At 32.6% G+C, this 19,364-nt stretch overlaps 1 long non-coding RNA gene and 2 pseudogenes across 1 annotated transcript; 1 reads left to right on the top strand and 2 right to left on the bottom strand.

The window, feature by feature from the left end:
* Nucleotides 4,419–6,449, top strand: LOC107626620 (annotated as a pseudogene).
* On the bottom strand, nt 6,467–7,412 carry LOC107626621. Its single transcript, XR_002356903.1, has 4 exons — nt 7,269–7,412; nt 7,106–7,155; nt 6,921–6,978; nt 6,467–6,838 (listed from the first exon to the last, which is right to left on the bottom strand). It is a non-coding gene; the product is annotated as an uncharacterized LOC107626621 (long non-coding RNA).
* LOC107626622 lies at nt 15,350–18,157 on the bottom strand (annotated as a pseudogene).

Here is a 19,364-nt window from a genome sequence, read left to right on the forward strand (position 1 = left end):
GTTTTCTAGGTTTTTCTAGGATTTTCTAGGTTTATCTAGGATTTTTTAGAGTTTTTTAGGATTTTCTAGGGTTTTCTAGGGTTCTCTAGGTTTTTTCTAGGATTTTCTAGGAGTTTTAGGGTTTTCTAGGAATTTCTATCATTTTTAGGGTTTTTCTATTTTTTCTCGGGTTTTCTAGGATTTTTCTAGTATTTTCTAGCATTTTTTAGGGTTTTTCTAAAGTTATCTAGGGTTTTCTATGGTTTTTTAGGATTTTCTAGGGTTTTTAGGAATTTTTAGGGGCTTTTAGAGTTTTCTAGGGTTTTTAGGATTTTCTTAGGTTTTTCTAGGGTTATCTAAGGTTTTCTAGGGTTTTTAGGATTTTCTAAGATTTTTTAGGATTTAGTAGTTTTTTCTAGAGTTTTCAAGGGTTATCTAAGATTTTCTAGGAGTTTTAGCGTTTTCTAGGGTTTTTTTAGGATTTTATAGGTTTTTCTAGGGTTTTCTAGGGCTTTTCTTGGGTTTTCTAGGGTTATCTACGATTTTCTAGGGTTTTCTAGAGTTTTTTAGTGTTTTAGGTTTTTCTTAGGGTTTTTAGTGTTTTTTTAGGATTTTCTAGAGTTTCCTAGGGTTTCCTAGGGTTTTTTAGGATTTTCTAGGATCTTCTAGAGTTTTCTAGGGTTTTTAGGATTTTCTAGGATTTTTTTAGGATTTTCTAGGGTTTTTCTAGGGTTTTTTAGGGTTTTTCTAGAGTTTTCTAGTGTTATCTAGGGTTTTCTAGGATTTTTTAGAGTTTCTAGAATTTTTTAGAGTTTTTATTAGATTTTCTAGGGTTATCTAGGATTTTCTAGGGTGTTTTAGAGTTTTCTGGTATTTTCTCGGGTTTGTTTGGGTACTTTTGTTTCTTTAGGGTTTTCTAGTGTTTTTAGGATTTTCTAAGATTTTTAGGATTTTCTAGGGTTTTTAGTATTTTCTATGGCTTTTTGGGTTTTCTAGTGTTCTTTAGTGTATTTTAGGCTTTTCTATGGTTTTTCTAGGGTTTTTTAGTGTTATCTAGGGTTTTCAAGGATTTTCTTGGGTTATCTAGGATTTTTTAGGGTTTTTCTAGGATTTTCTAAGGTTTTCAAGGTTTTTCTAGGGTTTTTTAGTGTTATCTAGGGTTTTCAAGGATTTTCTTGGGTTATCTAGGATTTTTTAGGGTTTTTCTAGGATTTTCTAAGGTTTTCAAGGTTTTTCTAGGGTTTTCCATAGTTTTCTAGGATTTTTTAGGAGTTTTTTTTATGGTTTTTAGGATTTTTTTTAGAGTTTTTCGAGGGTTTTCTAGATTTTTCTAGGATTTTCTAGGGTTTTTCTATTCTTGTCTAGGATTTTTCTAGAGTTTTCTAGGGTTTGCTAGGATTTTCTAAAGTTTTCTAGGGTTATCTAGAGTTTTCTAAGGTTTTGTAGGATTTTTCTAGGATTTTTTTAGGGTTTTCTAGGATTTTCTAGGGTTTTTCAAGAGTTTTCTAGGATTATCTAGGGTTTTCTAGGGTTTTTAGGATTTTTTTTGGATTTTCTAGGGTTATCTAGGATTTTCTAGGGTTTTCTAAGGTTTTCTAGGGTTTTTTAGGGTACTTAGAGTTTTTTAGGGTTTTCTCGAATTTTCTACGATTTTTAGAATTTTCTATAGGTTTTTAGGATTTTCTTAGGGTTTTCTAGGGTTTTCTTGGTTTATCTAGGGTTTTTTGGAGTTTTCTAAAGTTTTCTAGGGTTTTCTAGGATTTTAGGATTTTCTAGGGTTTTTTTTATGGTTTTTAGAATTTTTTTAGGGGTTTTCTAGGATTTTCTAGATTTTTCTAGGTTTTTTCTATTGTTTTCTAGGGTTTTTCTAGGGTTTTCTAGTATTTTTCTAAAGTTTTCTAGGGTTATGTAGGGTTTTCTAGGATTTTTCATGATTTTTTAGGGTTTTTTAGAGTTTTCTAAAATTTTTTTAGGATTTTCTAGGGTATTTCTAGAGTTTTGCACTAAGTGAGAGGTCCTTGGTTTAATACCCACCTATAACATATTTTTATAAAATATACATATATAGGATGTAAGTTAGTCACACTCAATCTCTCCTCCTCTAATTTCTCATATTTTGACATAGTTTATTATTAAAATATTTAAACTATTTTAAATTATTCCAATTTAGTCTCTTAAATTTTATTGTTTAAATTTTAAATATTTGATTTTTAATCATAATTTTAGTTTTATCTTTAAATATAAAGAAATATTGTTAAACTAATAAACTATTAACAAAAATAAAAAATCTAAAAATTTCAAATTAATACATGAGTGACAAACCCCCCAAAAAATACCCCAACAACTAGACATCCCATTTTCTCTTTGCTTATCCAACAATACCCACTACTTTCAAATCCCCAATCTTCTTCTTCCACAGTCCTTGAGTCTCTCGCTCTGTCATAAACCAGAACGGCAGCCACTTCTTTCTCCAGCATCCCTCCAATTTCTTCATTGTACACCGTTGTTGTTACTGTTGACGCTGCAACCTTTGAGCTCGATGCCGATCTGCTCTCCTCTCCTCTCTCCGCTGCTGTTGTGCTCTCTACTCTGTACTCTCTCTCTAACCTTTTGCTTTCTCTACGCGCACCGCCGCTGTTTTATCCATTAGCAGCCTCCGCCGCCGCCTGCAAACTGTGCTGCCAGCACTACAACGAACGTCTCCTTCCTTCAAAAAATTAGGTATGTGTTCTCCTTCTTCATCTTCTATTTGTTGTCATTTCTCATTTTGGAACCTAAATTTATGTCTCTTGTTTTATTTTATCTAAATATTTTTTTTCTCTTCCTCTGTGAATTGAATTTATTTATTTTTAAACTATTGTATTTTGTATGATTGTTTTGTGTCATTTTCTGGAATGATAGAACTTTGGCACTAGAATTTGCTTAATGGAATGGACATTGATGGCGTGTTTCTTCTTCTACTTTTCTGTGCATCTCTTGATTTTTGATTTAATTGATTATTGAATATTGATGACTTGATCAGTTAAGAATATGGATTAGTTCAATTTTTAAATTTCTTTGTTCATCTATCTTTTTTATTAGATTAGTTCTGGGTTGCCTCGTTATGAGATGAAAATACAGTGCGATTAAACTTTATTCAATTCAGTGAGAGCTTTTTAATATTTGTGATGTGTTCTTCCCAAATAGAGGCTTAATTTGCTTGTGTATGATTAAACCTTGCTGCTTTATAAAAGAATGAACTAGTTAACATTCTGGGGCCTTAATTTGCTTGTCATTTGAATTTAATTAAAGACAAATGGAAGAATGAAGGCCTTAGTTTGCTTCGGTTTTGCTTACCATTCAGGTTCACTAATCCATCTTCATTAAATACAATGTAATAAGTGTCTTGCATATGATTATTTACAATTCTCAATTTGTCTTTTATTCATGTAATGAGACTCTTTTATGGCTATGCAACTCGGGTTGAAGTGAGTCTCTGAATTGGAGCAACTTGGTGGGTTGTTGTTGTTGTTCTTGTTCTTGATTATAAAGGTTATAATCTTCTGCCATTTTTATTTTTTTGAATCAGTTTATTGAGATTTTTCGATTTCTTTTCTTTATTCTGTTTAGAAATAAGATTAAGGGGAAGATATGATGATAATAGTGGCGGTAGTGGTAAGGGGTTTGGTGATGGGGTATTTGGAAGAGAGAGAAAATAATATTTTGGAAATGATGAAAGTAAATAGATTTTGAAGGGTAAAATTGAAAAAAAAAATAGTGTTGACCATAGTTTGATCAGAAAATTTGAAAATAAGGATAAAATTGATGCAAATCGAAAAAATTAAAGATAAAATTGAAACAAATTAAAACTTAAGAATATTTTTAAAATTTTTAACAAATTTCAAGAATAAAAAATATACTTTACCTTAAAAATTATACATCTTCAATCCTTGTTTTTAGTCTGTATCTTCAACCTTCTTCCCCCATCTACCCCCAAGTTGCAATGGTAATAAACTAGGCCAATTCTTGCATAAACTTCTTTTGTTATTCTAAAAAGAACCACATCATTATATTTTACCATGTGGTTTTGTTTTGTACATAGATTGTAGGAGCATGCATTTTACAACTCAAAATTCATGCCAACGATACCCTTTTTTTTTTCTAAAAGTTAAAATAATCATCAAATACTAACAAAACTAGTGGTTCAATTTGTCAATATGTTTTTCTTCCTTCTTGAGATTCAACACGTATTGTATACTAACAAAATCACGATGGTAAATAATAAATATGCGTAATTTGGAAATTTAAGACTGAATTTTTATACAAAGGTTTTGTCGAATGAATTGATGAAAGAAAATTAAAACGAGCAGACTCAATGATAAATAAAAGCCCAAACTCTACGAAACGATGTAGTTACAATGGGCTAAAGCCCAATCTAATAAAAGCCCGTTAACAATAATTACTGTCCATGCATGATGAATGGTGGATAGAGCTGTTTGGTTTAGGTAGTCGAGAAGAAGAGAACAAGGCAACCAGCATCATTAGCAATTTGCAGCATTGCCAAATGGCAATGGTAATGGCCATGACCTCATCCTTAATGTTATCAACAACTTGTTCTTTCAGTTTCCCTTCTATCACTATATGCATTTCCTCTTACAACCCTAACCCTTCTAGAAGACTTGCTCTCTTTCACCTTCTTTCTGGTCCTTTCTGTAATTAACCTCCATTCACATCAGCTTTATTATTATCCATTTGATACTTAGAGTTAATTAATTATATTATCACTCTGTTTACATTAACAGAATTGTTATGGCAATTTGTTCAGCTATTCCACAGTCCCAATCTCTGTTATTTGGTGTAAAAGGTTCAGAATTATTTAGAGTAGCAGAGGCTAATGTAGCAAAGAATCTAATTCAACCAGAGCAAAACTTGTTTGAATGGGTCAAAAATGACAATAGAAGATTCTTACATGTTGTGTACCGTGTTGGGGACTTGGATAAGACTACAAAAAATGCTACCTATGATGCTTCAATTGCCCTAAATTAATGCAATTATTATACTATATTCTTGAATCTTGATTACATTTTTGGAATGTGTATATATATTTAGGTTTTACACTGAGTGCCTTGGCATGAAGCTGTTGAGAAAACGTGATATACCTGAAGAAAGATACACAAATCCTTTTCTTGGATATGGCCCTGAAGATTCCAATTTTACAGTTGAACTTACCTACAGTGAGTTTAGATGTGCAAGATACAAACTTTTGTTTAGCATAAAATAGTTTGTGCTTCTCATGTTTCTTGTGTGTAGGCGATCTTGACCGTGCCATAATCTTCTATCAGAAAGTGAGTGTTTTCTACTCCTGTTAGGATGAAAATGTGAAAGGTTCTTTCATGAAGTGAATTCCATCTTTCTTTCATGTATTAATATTTTTCCTTGTTTTTATGGATTTCAAAAGGCTATTGGCATGCAACTTCTGCGTAGGAAAGACAATCCTGAGCACAAGGTAAACTTATGCAGGTGGAAATTATTAATATCATGTGCAAGTTGGCTTGTTTGGTTTCTGTTTTCATTTTCAGTAATCTTTGCTTATTAGATTTTGTGAAGAAAAAAAGTAAAAACCAAAAACATGATTTTATTGATTTTTAGCTATCAATTGTCATTGATTCTGATTGGTTTACAGAATACAGTTGCCACAATGGGGTATGGTCCTGAAGATAAGAACACTGTTCTAGAACTTACATATATCTACGGAATCACTAATTATGACAAAGGAAATGGCTATGGACAGGTAGATACTATTTATTTTCCATTTTGAAAGTGGTTTTATTGATTTTTGTGTTGTTCTCCGTGTCTATTTTCTATATCTTACTGTTAGAATGTAACTCATTTATGTGTTGCACAGATTGAAATAGGCACAAATGATGTGTATAAGAGTGCAGAAGCAATCAAACTGTGTGGAGGCAAGATTATCCGTGAACCTGGGCCGCTGCCAGGTATCAACACCAAGATAGCAGTTTGCTTGGACCCTGATGGTTGGAAATTGGTATGCATAACCTTTCCATCTATTTGATTGTATGGGATTTATTATGTGCTTCTTCTAAGACTTCAACCAGGTCAACTATGTTGATGAATTCATGGGTGGTTTGTGTATGATATGTAATTAGAGAGGAATGAATCATATGTGAAATAACGTGAGAAATACTAGGCAAATATATTTTATTTTAAACACCATGCCGACTCACACTATCCACGGTTGAACGGGGTGAGTCAGATGACTTGCGATGCAAGATATGTACACCTAACATAACTCAAAATACTATTTACCACTACTGCTTTTTCTCTATACCTATCATCTGAGTTCTCCTTTCATTTTTACCCGAGACTTTGGCATAGAATGATACCATCTTATTGTATTTTAAAGTTTGACTTGTGTATTAATTATGTAGGCTTTTGTTGATAATGCTGATTTCCTTAAGGAATTAGAGTGACAATGTAACGGTTCTAGATCCTATGCCTCTTCATTGAAATCATTGTACTCTATCAATGTCCTTGGCGAAATCTTACAGTTATTCTATCAAATGTACATCTTTATAAGCATCTCACAAAGTAAAAGTAAAAGAGAAGTAGAAAAAGCAACCCCATATCAGCCATTTTAATTTTTTCTTATTTTCTGTTTATATTTATGCCGCTTTGGCATGGCAATTCAACATATACTGAATCCCATCAAGCCAGAACTGTTTATCTCTTTTACTCTCACATTCAAACTCTATTATCCTTTCTGCAGTTTTAATTCCGAAATATGCCCTCTTTTCTATTTAGTCTTCCTTCTCTCTTCCCGGCCAAGCTTGGACATCACTGCAGACTCCGGTGACTATACCTGCGATTTTATAGGCCATACCTTAAAGCATTGGTTTTCAGATTGTGGAAAAGAATAGTTATGAATGAAACTTTGAGCTTACATTTCTTCTTTTTGGTGAATGTTCCTGCCATGTGCTTGCTCTTCATTTTTGCTATAACCTGTTGTAATTTTGTTAGAATATTCCATGTAACTATTTAATTGGAGATATCAACAAAATCAGTGGTTATGATTATCTTCTATGCCTATTATTTGTTGATGGATTTTTGAGTGTGTTCTAGCAATTACCTGTAAATTTGAATTCATATTGAAAGATACTTGCTTCAAGTGAAGATCTCCTGCATTTGACATTCAGAAAGAAAGGGATACTTTGTGTTATAAATATAAACTTCTATGTGCATTTGCCATTTGTTTTAATTTACTTCAATTGCTATAAATATTTTGAGGATACCTTTTCTTGTACGCTTTAGAAGCTCCCCTCCTTCGAAAACAGAGTCCAGTGCCAGCAAGATGTTTGCTTCTCTTCCTTCCTCGCATTTTTCATCGACTAGAGGGATTTTTAGGGTTTTTCCAGGATTTTCTAGATTTTTCTAAGGTTTTCTAGGATTTTTCTATTATTTTCTAGGGTTTTCAAGTGTTTTTCCAAAATTTTCTAGGGTTATCTAAGGTTTTCTAGGGTTTTCTAGGATTTTTCTAATGTTTTTTAGGATTTTTAGGATTTTCTAGGATTTTCCAGGATTATCTAGGGTTTTCTAGGATTTTTTAGGATTTTTCTTGGATTTTCTAGGGTTTTCTAGGGTTTGTTAGGTACTTAGGTTTTTTTAGAGTTTTCTAGGGTTTTTTTAAAGTTTTCTAGGGTTATCTAGGGTTTTCTAGGATTTTTTAAAGTTTTCTAGGATTTTCCAAGATTTTTTAGGGGTTTTTAGGGTTTTCTAGGAGTTTTTAGGATTTTCTAGGGTATTTTTTAGGGTTTTGCTCTAAGTGAGAGATCCTTGGTTTAATACCCACCTATAACATATCTTTATAACATATACATATATAGGATGTAAGTTAGTCACACTCAATTTCCAATCCTCTAATTTGTCATATTTTGACATAGTTTATTCGTAAGGTATTCAAACTATTTTAATTTATTCCAATTTAGCCTCTTAAATTTTATTGTTTAAATTTGAAATATTTGATTTTTAATCATAATTTTAATTTGATCTTTAAATATAAAGAAATATTGTTAAACTAATAAACTATTAACAAAAATGAAAAATCTAAAGATTTCAAATTAATACATGAGTGACAAACTCCCCAAAAAATACCTCAACGACTATGACATCCCATTTTCTCTTTGCTTACCCAACAATACCCACTACTTTCAAATCTCCAATATTCTTCTTCCACAGCCCCTCAGTCTCCCACCCTGTCATAGACCAGAACGGCAGCCACTTCTTTCTCCAGCATCCCTCTGATCTCTTCATTGTACACCATTACTATTGCTGTTGAGGCTGCAACCTTTGAGCTCGATGCCGATCTGCTCACTTCTCATCTCTTCGCTGTTGCTGTGCTCTCTACTCTGTATTCCCTCTCCAACCTTTTGCTTTCTCTACGCACACTGCCGCTATTCTATCCACTAGCAGCCTCCGCCGCCTCCTGCAAACTCTGCTGCCAGCATTGCAACAAATGTCTCCTTACTTCAGAAAATTAGGTATGCGTTCTCCTTCTTTATCTTCTATTTGTTTTCATTTCTCAATTTGGAACCTAAATTTGTGTCTCTTGTTTGATTTTATCTAAATATTTTTTTCCTCTTCCTCTTTGAATTGAATTTATTTATTTTTAAACTATGGTATTGTGTATGATTGTTTTGTGTCATTTTCTCGAATGATAGAGCTTTGGCACTAGAATTTGCTTAACGAAATGGACATTGATGACGTATTTTTTCTTCTACTTTTCTGTGCATCTCTTGATTTTTGATTAATTGATTATTGAATATTGATGACTTGATGAGTTAAGAATATGGATTAGTTCAATTTTTAAATTTCTTTGTTTATCTATCTTTTTTATTAGGATAGTTCTGAGTTGCCTCTATATGAGATAAAAATACAGTGTGATTAAACTTTATTCAATTTAGTGAGAGCTTTTTAATATGTGTGATGTTTTCTTTCCAAATAGAGGCTTAATTTGCTTGTGTATGATTAAACCTTGCTGCATTATAAAAGAATGAACTAGCTAACATTCTGGGGCCTTAATTTGCTTGTGATTTGAATTTAATTAAAGACAAATGGAAGAATGAAGGCCTTAGTTTGCTTCGATTTTGCTTACCATTTTGGTTCACTAATCCATCTTCATTAAATACAATGTAATAAGTGTCTTGCATATGATTGTTTTCAATTCTCAATTTATCTTTTATTCACGTAATGAGACTCTTTTATAGCTATGCAATTGATGACTGCTTGTTAGACCAACTATATTCCTGTCTTTTATTATTGTCTATGTTAATTTGTTAATTGAAATATATCAGATCACACATAATATTATTATCCATTGAAAAAAGTTGAGAAGTTGAAGAAAGAAGGAAGAAAGAAAAGTTGAGATATTCATTTATATAAAGGGAATCTAAAAACACATTGTGATGATTAAATTAAAAGATATCTCTATATATGTATCATGTTGCTAAATGCTACAAAGGGAATGGACATATAACGAAAGATGGAAGGAAAATAATGAAGGATGTTGTGAGAAAATATTGAGTGATTGCTTCAGAAGATGATAAAAAGCTATCCACCTGCTGTAATTTTTGGTCTATTAAGTAATAATGTTGATTAAAATACGATAGTGAAAACTTTTAATTAATGTTGGAGACCTGTACATGGATGTTGCAAATGATATTATGTAGGGTTTTTTAGAGTTTTCTAGGTTTTTCTATCGTTTTTTAGGATTTTTCTAGGATTTTCTAGGGTTATCTAAGGTTTTCTAGGGTTCTCTAGTATTATCTAGGGTTTTTATAGGGTTTTACTAGGGTTTTCTAGAGTTTTTTATGGTTATCTAGGGTTTTCTAGGTTTTTTCTAGAATTTTCTAGGGTTTTTAGGATTTTCTTGACGTTTTTTCATGGTTTTTAGGGTTTGTTAGGGTTTTTCTAGTGTTTTCTAGGTTTTTTAGGATTTCCTTAGGTTTTTGAGGAGTTTCAAGGATTTTCTAGGTTTTGTCTAGGTCTATCTAGGATTTTTAGGGTTTTCTATGATTTTTTTTTAGTGTTTTTTAGGATTTTTTTTTCTAGGATTTTTTAAAGTTTTTTAGGATTTTCTAGGGTTTTCTAGATTTTTTCTTAGATTTTCTAGGATTTTTCTAGGGTGTTTAGCATTTTTAGGATTTTCTAGGATTTTTCTAGGGTTTTCTTGGGTTATCTAGGGTTTTCTAGGATTTTCTAGGGTTTTTTTGTATTTTCTAGGATTTCCTAGGAATTTTTTTAGAATTTTCTACAGTTTTTTTAGGGGTTTTTAGGTTTTTTGTGTTTTCTATGGTTATTTAGTGTTTTCTAAGGTTTTTCTTGGGTTTTCTAGGGTTATCTAGGGTTTTTTAGAATTTTCTAATGTTTTTTTTTGTTTTTTAGAGTTTTCAAGTGTTTTTTTAGGTTTTTTCTAGGGTTTTTCAGGATTTTCTAGGATTTTTAGGACATTCAAGGGTGTTTTTATGGTTTTTAGGATTTTTCAGGATTTTTCTAGGGTTTTATAAATTTTTCTAGAGTTTTCTAAAATTTTTCTATTGTTTTCTTGGATTTTCTAGGTTTTTCTAGGGTTTTTAGGGTTTCTATTATTTTCTAAGATTTTTTTAGGGTTTTCTAGGGTTATCAAAGATTTTCTAGTGTTATTTAGGGATTTCTAGGGATTTCTACAGTTTTCTAGGATTATTTAGGATCTTCTAGGATTTTCTATGGTTTTTCTACAGTTTTTTATGATCTTCTAGATTTTTCTATGGTTTTCTATGATTTTTCTAGAATTTTTTAGGCTTTTCTAGGATTTTTTAGGGTTATTTAGGATTTTCTAGGATCTTCTAGGGTTTTCTAAATTTTTTCTAGGATTCACTAGGATTTTCTATGGTTTTAAGGATTTTCTAGGGTTTTTTATGATTTTTCTAGGATTTTTTATGGTTTTTTCTAGGGTTCTTTTATGGTTTTTAAGGTTATCTAGGGTTTTCTAGGGTTTTCGAGGATTTTTTAGGGTTATTTAGAGTTTTCTAGGATTTTTCTAGAGTTTTCTAGGATTTTCAAGACTTTTCTAAGGTTTTCTAGGTTTTTTCTAGGATTTTCTAAAATTTTCTAATATTTTTTGGATTTTTTAGGGTTTTTTATGGTTTTCAAGATTTTTAGGGTTTTCTAGGATTTTCTAAGGTTTTCTAGGATTTTTCTATTGTTTTATAGGATTTTCAAGGGTTTTTCTAAAGTTTTCTAGGGTTATCTAGAAATTTCTAGGGTTTTGTAGGGTTTTCTAGAGTTTTTCTAGTGTTTTTTAGGATTTTAAGGATTTTCTAGGGTTTTCTAGGATTTTTTAGAGATTTTTCTTGGATTTTCTAGGGTTTTCTAGGGTTTGTTGGGGTACTTAGATTTTTTTTAGGATTTTCTAGGGTTTTTCTAAAGTTTTCTAGGGTTATCTAGAGTTTTCTAGGATTTTTTAGGGATTTCTAGGGTTTTCCATCATTCTTTAGAGTTTTTTAGGATTTTTTAAGAGTTTTCTAGGATTTTTAGGGTATTTTTTAGGGTTTTGCACTAAGTGAGAGATTCTTGGTTTAATACCCACCTATAACAAATTTTTATAACATATATATATAGGATGTAAGTTAGTCACACTCAATTTCCAATCCTATAATTTGTCATATTTTGACAAAATTTATTCGTAAGGTATTCAAACTATTTTAATTAATTCCAATTTAGCCTCTTAAATTTTATTGTTTAAATTTGAAATATTTGATTTTTAATCATAATTTTAATTTGATCTTTAAATATAAAAAAATATTGTTAAAATAATAAACAATTAACAAAAATAAAAAATCTAAAGATTTCAAATTAATACATGAGTGACAAACCCCCCAAAAAATACCCCAACGACTATGACATCCTATTTTCTCTTTGCTTAACCAACAATACCCACTACTTTCAAATCTCCAATATTCTTCTTCCACAGCCCCTCAGTCTCCCACCCTGTCATAGACCAGAACGGCAGCCACTTCTTTCTCCAGCATCCCTCTGATCTCTTCATTGTACACCGTTACTATTGCTGTTGAGGCTGCAACCTTTGAGCTTGATGCCGATCTGCTCACTTCTCCTCTCTTCGCTGCTGCTCTCTACTCTGTACTCCCTCTCCAACCTTTTGCTTTCTCTACGCACACCGCCGCTATTCTATCCACTAGCAACCTCCGCCGCTGCCTGCAAACTCTGCTGCCAACACTGCAACGAACGTCTCCTTCCTTCAGAAAATTAGGTATGCATTCTCCTTCTTTATCTTCTATGTGTTGTCATTTCTCAATTTGGAACCTAAATTTGTGTCTCTTGTTTGATTTTATCTAAATATTTTTTTTCTCTTCCTTTGTGAATTGAATTTATTTACTTTTAAACTATAGTATTTTGTATGATTGTTTTGTGTCATTTTCTCGAATGATAAAGCTTTGGCACTAGAATTTGCTTAATGAAATGGACATTGATGACGTATTTTTTCTTTTACTTTTCTGTAGATCTCTTGATTTTTGATTAATTGATTATTGAATATTGATGACTTAATCAGTTAAGAATATGGATTAGTTCAATTTTTAAATTTTTTTGTTTATCTATCTTTTTTATTAGGATAGTTCTGGGTTGCCTATATGAGATAAAAATACAGTGTGATTAAACTTTATTCAATTTAGTGAGAGCTTTTTAATATGTGTGATGTGGTCTTTCCAAATAGAGGCTTAATTTGCTTGTGTATGATTAAACCTTGCTACTTTATAAAAGAATGAACTAGCTAACATTCTGGGACCTTAATTTGCTTGTGATTTGAATTTAATTAAAGACAAATGGAAGAATGAAGGCCTTAGTTTTCTTAGATTTTGCTTACCATTTTGGTTCACTAATCCATCTTCATTAAATACAATGTAATAAATGTCTTGCATGTGATTGTTTTCAATTCTCAATTATCTTTTATTCACGTAACGAGACTCCTTTATAGCTAAGCAATTGATGACTGCTTGTTAGACCAACTATATTCCTGTCTTTTATTATTGTCTATGTTAATTGAAATATATCAGATCACACAGAATATTATTATTCATTGAAAAAGTTGAGAAGTTGAAGAAACACTATCTCTAGGATCACTTTCGTCCCATTTTGGATTAAAAAAAATTAATAATTTACAATCAAAAGATGTCAAGGAAGAAAATGAGTTAAGCAAAAAGAGAGAAAGAAATAAAAAGAGAAAGAAAGAAGGAAGAAAACAAAGTTGAGATATGCATTGATATAAAGGGCATCTAAAAACATATTGTGATGACTAAAAGATATCTCTATATATGTATCATGTTGCTAAATGCTACAAAGGGAATGGACATATAACATAAGATGGAGGAAAAATAATGAAGGATGTTGTGAGGAAATATCGAATGATTGCTTTGGGAGATGACAAAAAGCTATCCACCTGTTGTAATTTTTGGTCTATTAAGTAATAATGTAGATCAAAATGACGATAGTTGAAAACTTTTAATGATATTGGAGACCTGTACATGGATGTTGCAAATTATATTATGTAGGATATTTGTACCTTTATTTGTGGTCTATTGTAGACATAGTTATCAAATCCGGCTTGACCTGGCCGGTTCGACCGAAAACTCGGTCACCCGGTTACTTGGTCGGGCCAAGCCACTCGTTGAACTGGTTGTGCAACAGACCCGGTCGAACCCGGTTCGACCAAACGGGTTTTCGTGAAATCCAATGACCCGGCCGGTTAATTTAACCCGATTCGGGTCGTTCTTATTTTTTTTTCTTCCTAATACTTGAAACGGCGTCCTTTCATAACCCCCCTCCTAACCTTTCCCTTTAGATGAAACCCTATGCCCAAATGCCAAATCTAAGACTCTTGACTCTGAGAGTCTAAGTAAAACCCCCTAACCCAGCCAGTCTCTGCGCTCTCTCCATCTCTAGCTCGGCAGTCGGAACTCAATACTCAGTAGTCCCTTTCTCGTCTCTCCCCTCACCTCGACAGTCGTCACTCTCAGTCTCTCACGGCCTCACCTCGTCCCTCTCTCAGTCTCTCACCTCGTCCACTCACCTTGGTCGTCATCGCGGTCCATGCCCCGATGTTCGCTTCTTTGGCGGCAGAAGCAGACGGAACCGCATCTGGTCCCTCGGGTAGTGGTGGTGGTCATCTTCTTGCTTCTCACGGTCTCTGTCTCGCACCTGGTCTCGATCTCTCCCTTCCCTGCGCTCTTCGTCGCCAGTAATAGAGGCAACAGGTCCCGGTGGACTGGTCTTCGTTGTCGTCTTCTTGCTTCGAGCCTTGCCGTTAGCTTCTCCCTCGCCATCAGCTTCTCCTTCGCTGTCAGATTCGTTCGTGCAACCCGATTTGGTGAGTTCCCCCTGTTCTTTCTGTTTTAATTTTGTTGCTGAAAACCGAATGTGTTGCTGAAATTTGTTACTGATTATCATGAACCTTGAATTTGTTAATGAGTTCCCCCTGTTCTTTCTGTTTAAATTTTCTTGTTTTTTTTTGTTGCTGCCTGAAAGTTATCATAGTTTATATTTTTGTTGCTCTCTGAAAGTTATCATAGTTATCATACAACGTAACTAGTTTCTTTTATCTCTCTCTTCAAACTCTTTTTTCTCTTATTCTGATGTTCTGCATAACATCATAATGCAGTGTTTCTTATGAAAGATATAAATGCAAATCAAAATGAGAAAAATGTTGATCAAGCTCCAAATTTGTCCTATGAAGATATAAATTTCGATTTTAAGATCACTTGGACTTGATTATCAATTATGTTATCTTTTGCTTGCTCTTGTTTATTTAAGTAGAGAAAGTATTTTGTATTAAAAACTAATTTATTATCTTTTTTTTGCATCATTAGTTGTCTAAAAATTAACATTTGATTATTATTATATTTATAAAGACTTACATTTTAAGTCTTAGTATGTAATTTTAATTTTATTTATATAATTTATATTTTTTAAATTATGACTGGATCAACCGGGTAAACCAATAACCTACCGGTTGATCCAGTAATCGGGTTACCTGGTCATTTGGTTCTGATAACTATGATTAATATTATATTAAAGTGTGTTTATGTATCGATTAGGATATACTAGAATTAATTAAGATCAATTAGGACTCATCATGTTCTTCTTTATTATATATTATAATTATGAGTAATAATTAATTAGTGTATATAAATCTAAAAATTGAGGAGTTCATTAACCTTTTTCACATTATAATCACCGTCTAAAAGTGGTATCAGAGGCAAAGCATAGGTTTTGTGTTTTTTCAAAAAGCATTCTGTCAGTTTTTCTAGCCACTAATTAAGATGACTTAAAAACTCTGAACCTAAATTAAAATTTAATAAAAAAAAAAAATCTGACATCGTATACCATAGATAAAAATATCATAAATAAACCAATATCAAAGATAGAATAAAATAAACCAATATCATAAACCAATATCATAAATAAACCATTTGAAAAGAGAAACAAGGATAGAATAAAATAAGAACCCCACTTGTTAATGTCATCAGCAACAGCTCCTTGGAATTCTGTTGGTACTTTCAGCTCAACAAGCATAACAGGTTCTAATATAAATGGCCTGGAAGCTGTATAGCACTGATACAAATATCAAAGAATATGGTCATTACTATGAGCACAAAACTATGGACAATATTATCAGGATGATATGAGCAATGTTATGAATATGGATGCAGAATTGTAAAGAACCTGTCTGAAAGCATAGATAGAAGCCAACTTAATGCAAGTTCACTAGAATCAACGGCATGAGCAGCACCATCTGTCAAGACAACTCTAAGATTTTCGACAGGATGTCCAATTAAAGCCCCCCTGTATGAAAGCAACATTACGTTACCATAAAATGAGTATTGTAATACTATCATGGCTGAATCGCATAATAAAATTGATGTATCTGATTTTAATAAAAATAAAATCTTATGTATGGTAACTAATATAAAAATTACCGATACATACCCGATTACCCGTCCATATTGACGTTGCCCTCCAGATTGCTTCTTGTGTAAATAATCAAAATCAGCACGTTGTGTAACAGTTTCTCTGAAGTTTACATGGGGCTTTCCAACAGTTGCATCAACCTTAACAAGTAGGAACATAATAATGAAACTCCAGAAGCAGGAAATATAAAACCAGTATCAGCAAGGATTAACATTAATGCATGGGAAAGGAATAGGTACCTTATACTCTCTCCGACTACGTTCAACATAAATATCTAAATGTAGTTCTCCCATTCCAGAAATGATAGTCTAACAACAAAGGTAAACTATGTCATTGCAAGTACAACAAATTTGCCACTTTTATGATCTAGAAAAATAGAATAGAACATTACCTGCCCACTCTCTGGGTCTAAACCAACATGGAATGTAGGATCCTCTTTCTAGAAGCGATTCAAAGCTTTTGGAAACTACAAGTGATATACCAAGAAAATCAAATACATGATAAGCTGGGACAGGGTAGTCAGTGTATTACATAAAGAAACTACTTACTTGCCCTCCAGAATCTTTTGAAACTGGCTGTACAGCTAATGACATTACAGGTTCAGGAACATTCATGGAAGTCATTGTGTATTTAACTGATCCATCGGTAAAAGTATCTCCTAATAACCAATGGATGGAAAAAAGTTAGACAAGTAATCATGTATTAAGGCCAATATAAAACTAACTTAGGCAACATATTACTACAAGATTAAGTTCAAAATTGAGTGCAATTCATTCTCTACATCAATAGGCAGAGACTGCTAACAACAAAAGACTCAATTATCAGAAATTCAGAATGTTTAACAGCTGTTGAGAAGGATTGACAGCTATATAGCAAAAACAATAGCCTATAACCTACCCAACAAAAGTTTCTTTTTCTTTTCTTTTCTTTTCTTTTTTGTTTTTTCTTGATAAAAGAAGACTTTTGCATCCCGGTTAAATCTAAGTTATGTTATTTTTCATTTTGTATTTACTTTTTCTGCCTGGAGTCTTACAAATGCTACTATAGATGCAAGAAAATGTCCACATGAGAATTTTTAACTTTTTTAAGGATTATGTTTAACTAGTAATTACATTTTAAAAAATCCATGAAAATTTAATTATTCGAATAATTAACCAAGTTCTTAATTGATGTTTTTCCCCTTTTTCTAGGTTTTACTCTATTTTCCATATATTTTCTTGTATGATTCTTCAAACCAAATATTCTTCTTTCACTCCCACTCAAATATATATCTAATCTATAAATATAAAGAAACTTATAAATCATCATTAAAAAATAGCCTGCAAATTCAGAGGCCAATTGACAATTTATGACAAATAGATCATAATATCAAAGCAAAACAAAGATAAACATCTTACAAATCAGGTACCTTTTCCTCATTCTTTGTTTGGTCAAGGGCATAACTACTAACTTCAATTGGACATGGCAAATAATTAAGTTTCACCATCCAGAAGTGGCTGTACTCCCTGTATCAGTAACAGAAGACAATGAAAAGCATAAGAGGCAGAAGGTAAAAATAGGGATGCCTGGAAGCATATGCATGTACAAGAGAACCTCTTGGGGGTTTGGGAGTTTGAACTTGAGAGCAAGGATACCAACCCGAGACGAATTGATGATAAAAAGATTCATCAATTACACAAATCCGATCAAAAGGTAACTTAATAAATGATACAAATTACAATAGCAGAGAAAGAGATATTACCTTATAGTCTTTCCAAGAGCAGTAAGTAGCAGCAGACTGGATAGTGATACCGTTCTCCCTCTCCAAGTCCATGGAATCCTTCTTGGCGCCGACGCCGTCTCTGCCCCGAACCTCGTGGATCTCGTGGATACGACCAGTGTAGAAAAGCACTCGCTCCGTCGAAGTTGTCTTGCCGGAGTCGATGTGAGCAGAGATCCCGATGCTGCGTAACCGCTCCATGGACTCCTTCCACCATGGCTCCTTGTCCGCCGCCGCCGCCCTCGCTCGAGCAGCGTTGCCCGACGAGAAGTGCCGCAGGTGGAATGCACCGGCAAGGAGGGACGACGCCGGAGACGGAGACGGCGATGGAGATGCCGGGGGCACGGAGGAGGAGAAGAAGGTGTAGAGCAGGCGCGGCGCAGAGGACCTGGCTATCCGTGCCATGATGGTGGTGGAAGAGGTGGCGCAGGGTTTGTCGTTTGGTTTGTGGTTTTGTGGGGGGCTTACTGGTGCGTAAACCCTGTGGTTTGAAATAGGAAATTATTAGGCAAATGTTCTTAGGATTTTTTTTAATAAATAAAATAGAGTATATACGGCCAAATAGGATCCAGAAAATTTCATATCCCACGTTTTGGTCTAATGGAATTTTTTTATAATCAAGGTTTTCGAACTTTATGAAACAATTAGGCTCCCATTAATTACTAACAGTCAAAGACTATGTGACCGATAAATTGCTAACTATAATGTTAGTTATCGCCAATCAGATTAATAGGTTCTTTAAATTAAATTTTTTGGACAAAACACTGCACTTTTACTTAAATTAAAACAACAATATTCATATTCAGTCGCATTCAGATTTATATCAAAAATTTTTTGCATTGGCATTCACATAAGAACTCTTGTGTTTTGTCATTCATTTCAGAATTTAAGTAAAAAAGCAGCATTTTATCAAAAAAAAAATGACATCGCTTTTGTCCTTTAATTTGGAAGACCTATTAGTCCGACTGGCGATACGTGGCAACGTTATGGCCACGTCAACAACTTAACGACCATATCTACTTTTATTGTTAGTAGTTAACGACTTTGACTAACTAGATATCTAAAATGTCTTATTTATATAAAGTTTGGGACCTTGATTATAATAAAAAATTTTCGAAGACTAAATCGTCTTATACAAAATTTTTTGGGACCTATTTGTATATATACTCAATAAAATAAATTTAATAATTATATATTTGTGTACTTTTTTAAAAAATTAGGCAAATGTTCTTATGAAAATACAAAATATTATATATAAAAAAATAAGGTATTTTAATTATTATGTATTAATTTTTATAAATTTCAAAAATAAAATAAATTACTATCATAAAGTAATTAACTTAATTCATAATAAAAATAGATAATTTAACTAAATAAACAATAGGGTTAAGTACAATTTTGGTCTTTAATGTATAGGTGATGATTGGATTTTTGATGGTATAGAATTTCACAAATGAATTCTCGTTGCAAGTATAGTTTCTAAACCAATCAATGATCCTTTCATACAAAAGATTGTTTGTCACAAGTAACAAACCCCTAAATTTATAAACCGAAGTATTGAACCTCGGGTCGTTCTCCCTAGGAATTACAATAAAGTGTCTTGTTATTGGTT

The sequence above is a fragment of the Arachis ipaensis genome, chromosome B02 (genome assembly GCF_000816755.2).
Source record: "Arachis ipaensis cultivar K30076 chromosome B02, Araip1.1, whole genome shotgun sequence".
Lineage (NCBI taxonomy): Eukaryota > Viridiplantae > Streptophyta > Magnoliopsida > Fabales > Fabaceae > Arachis > Arachis ipaensis.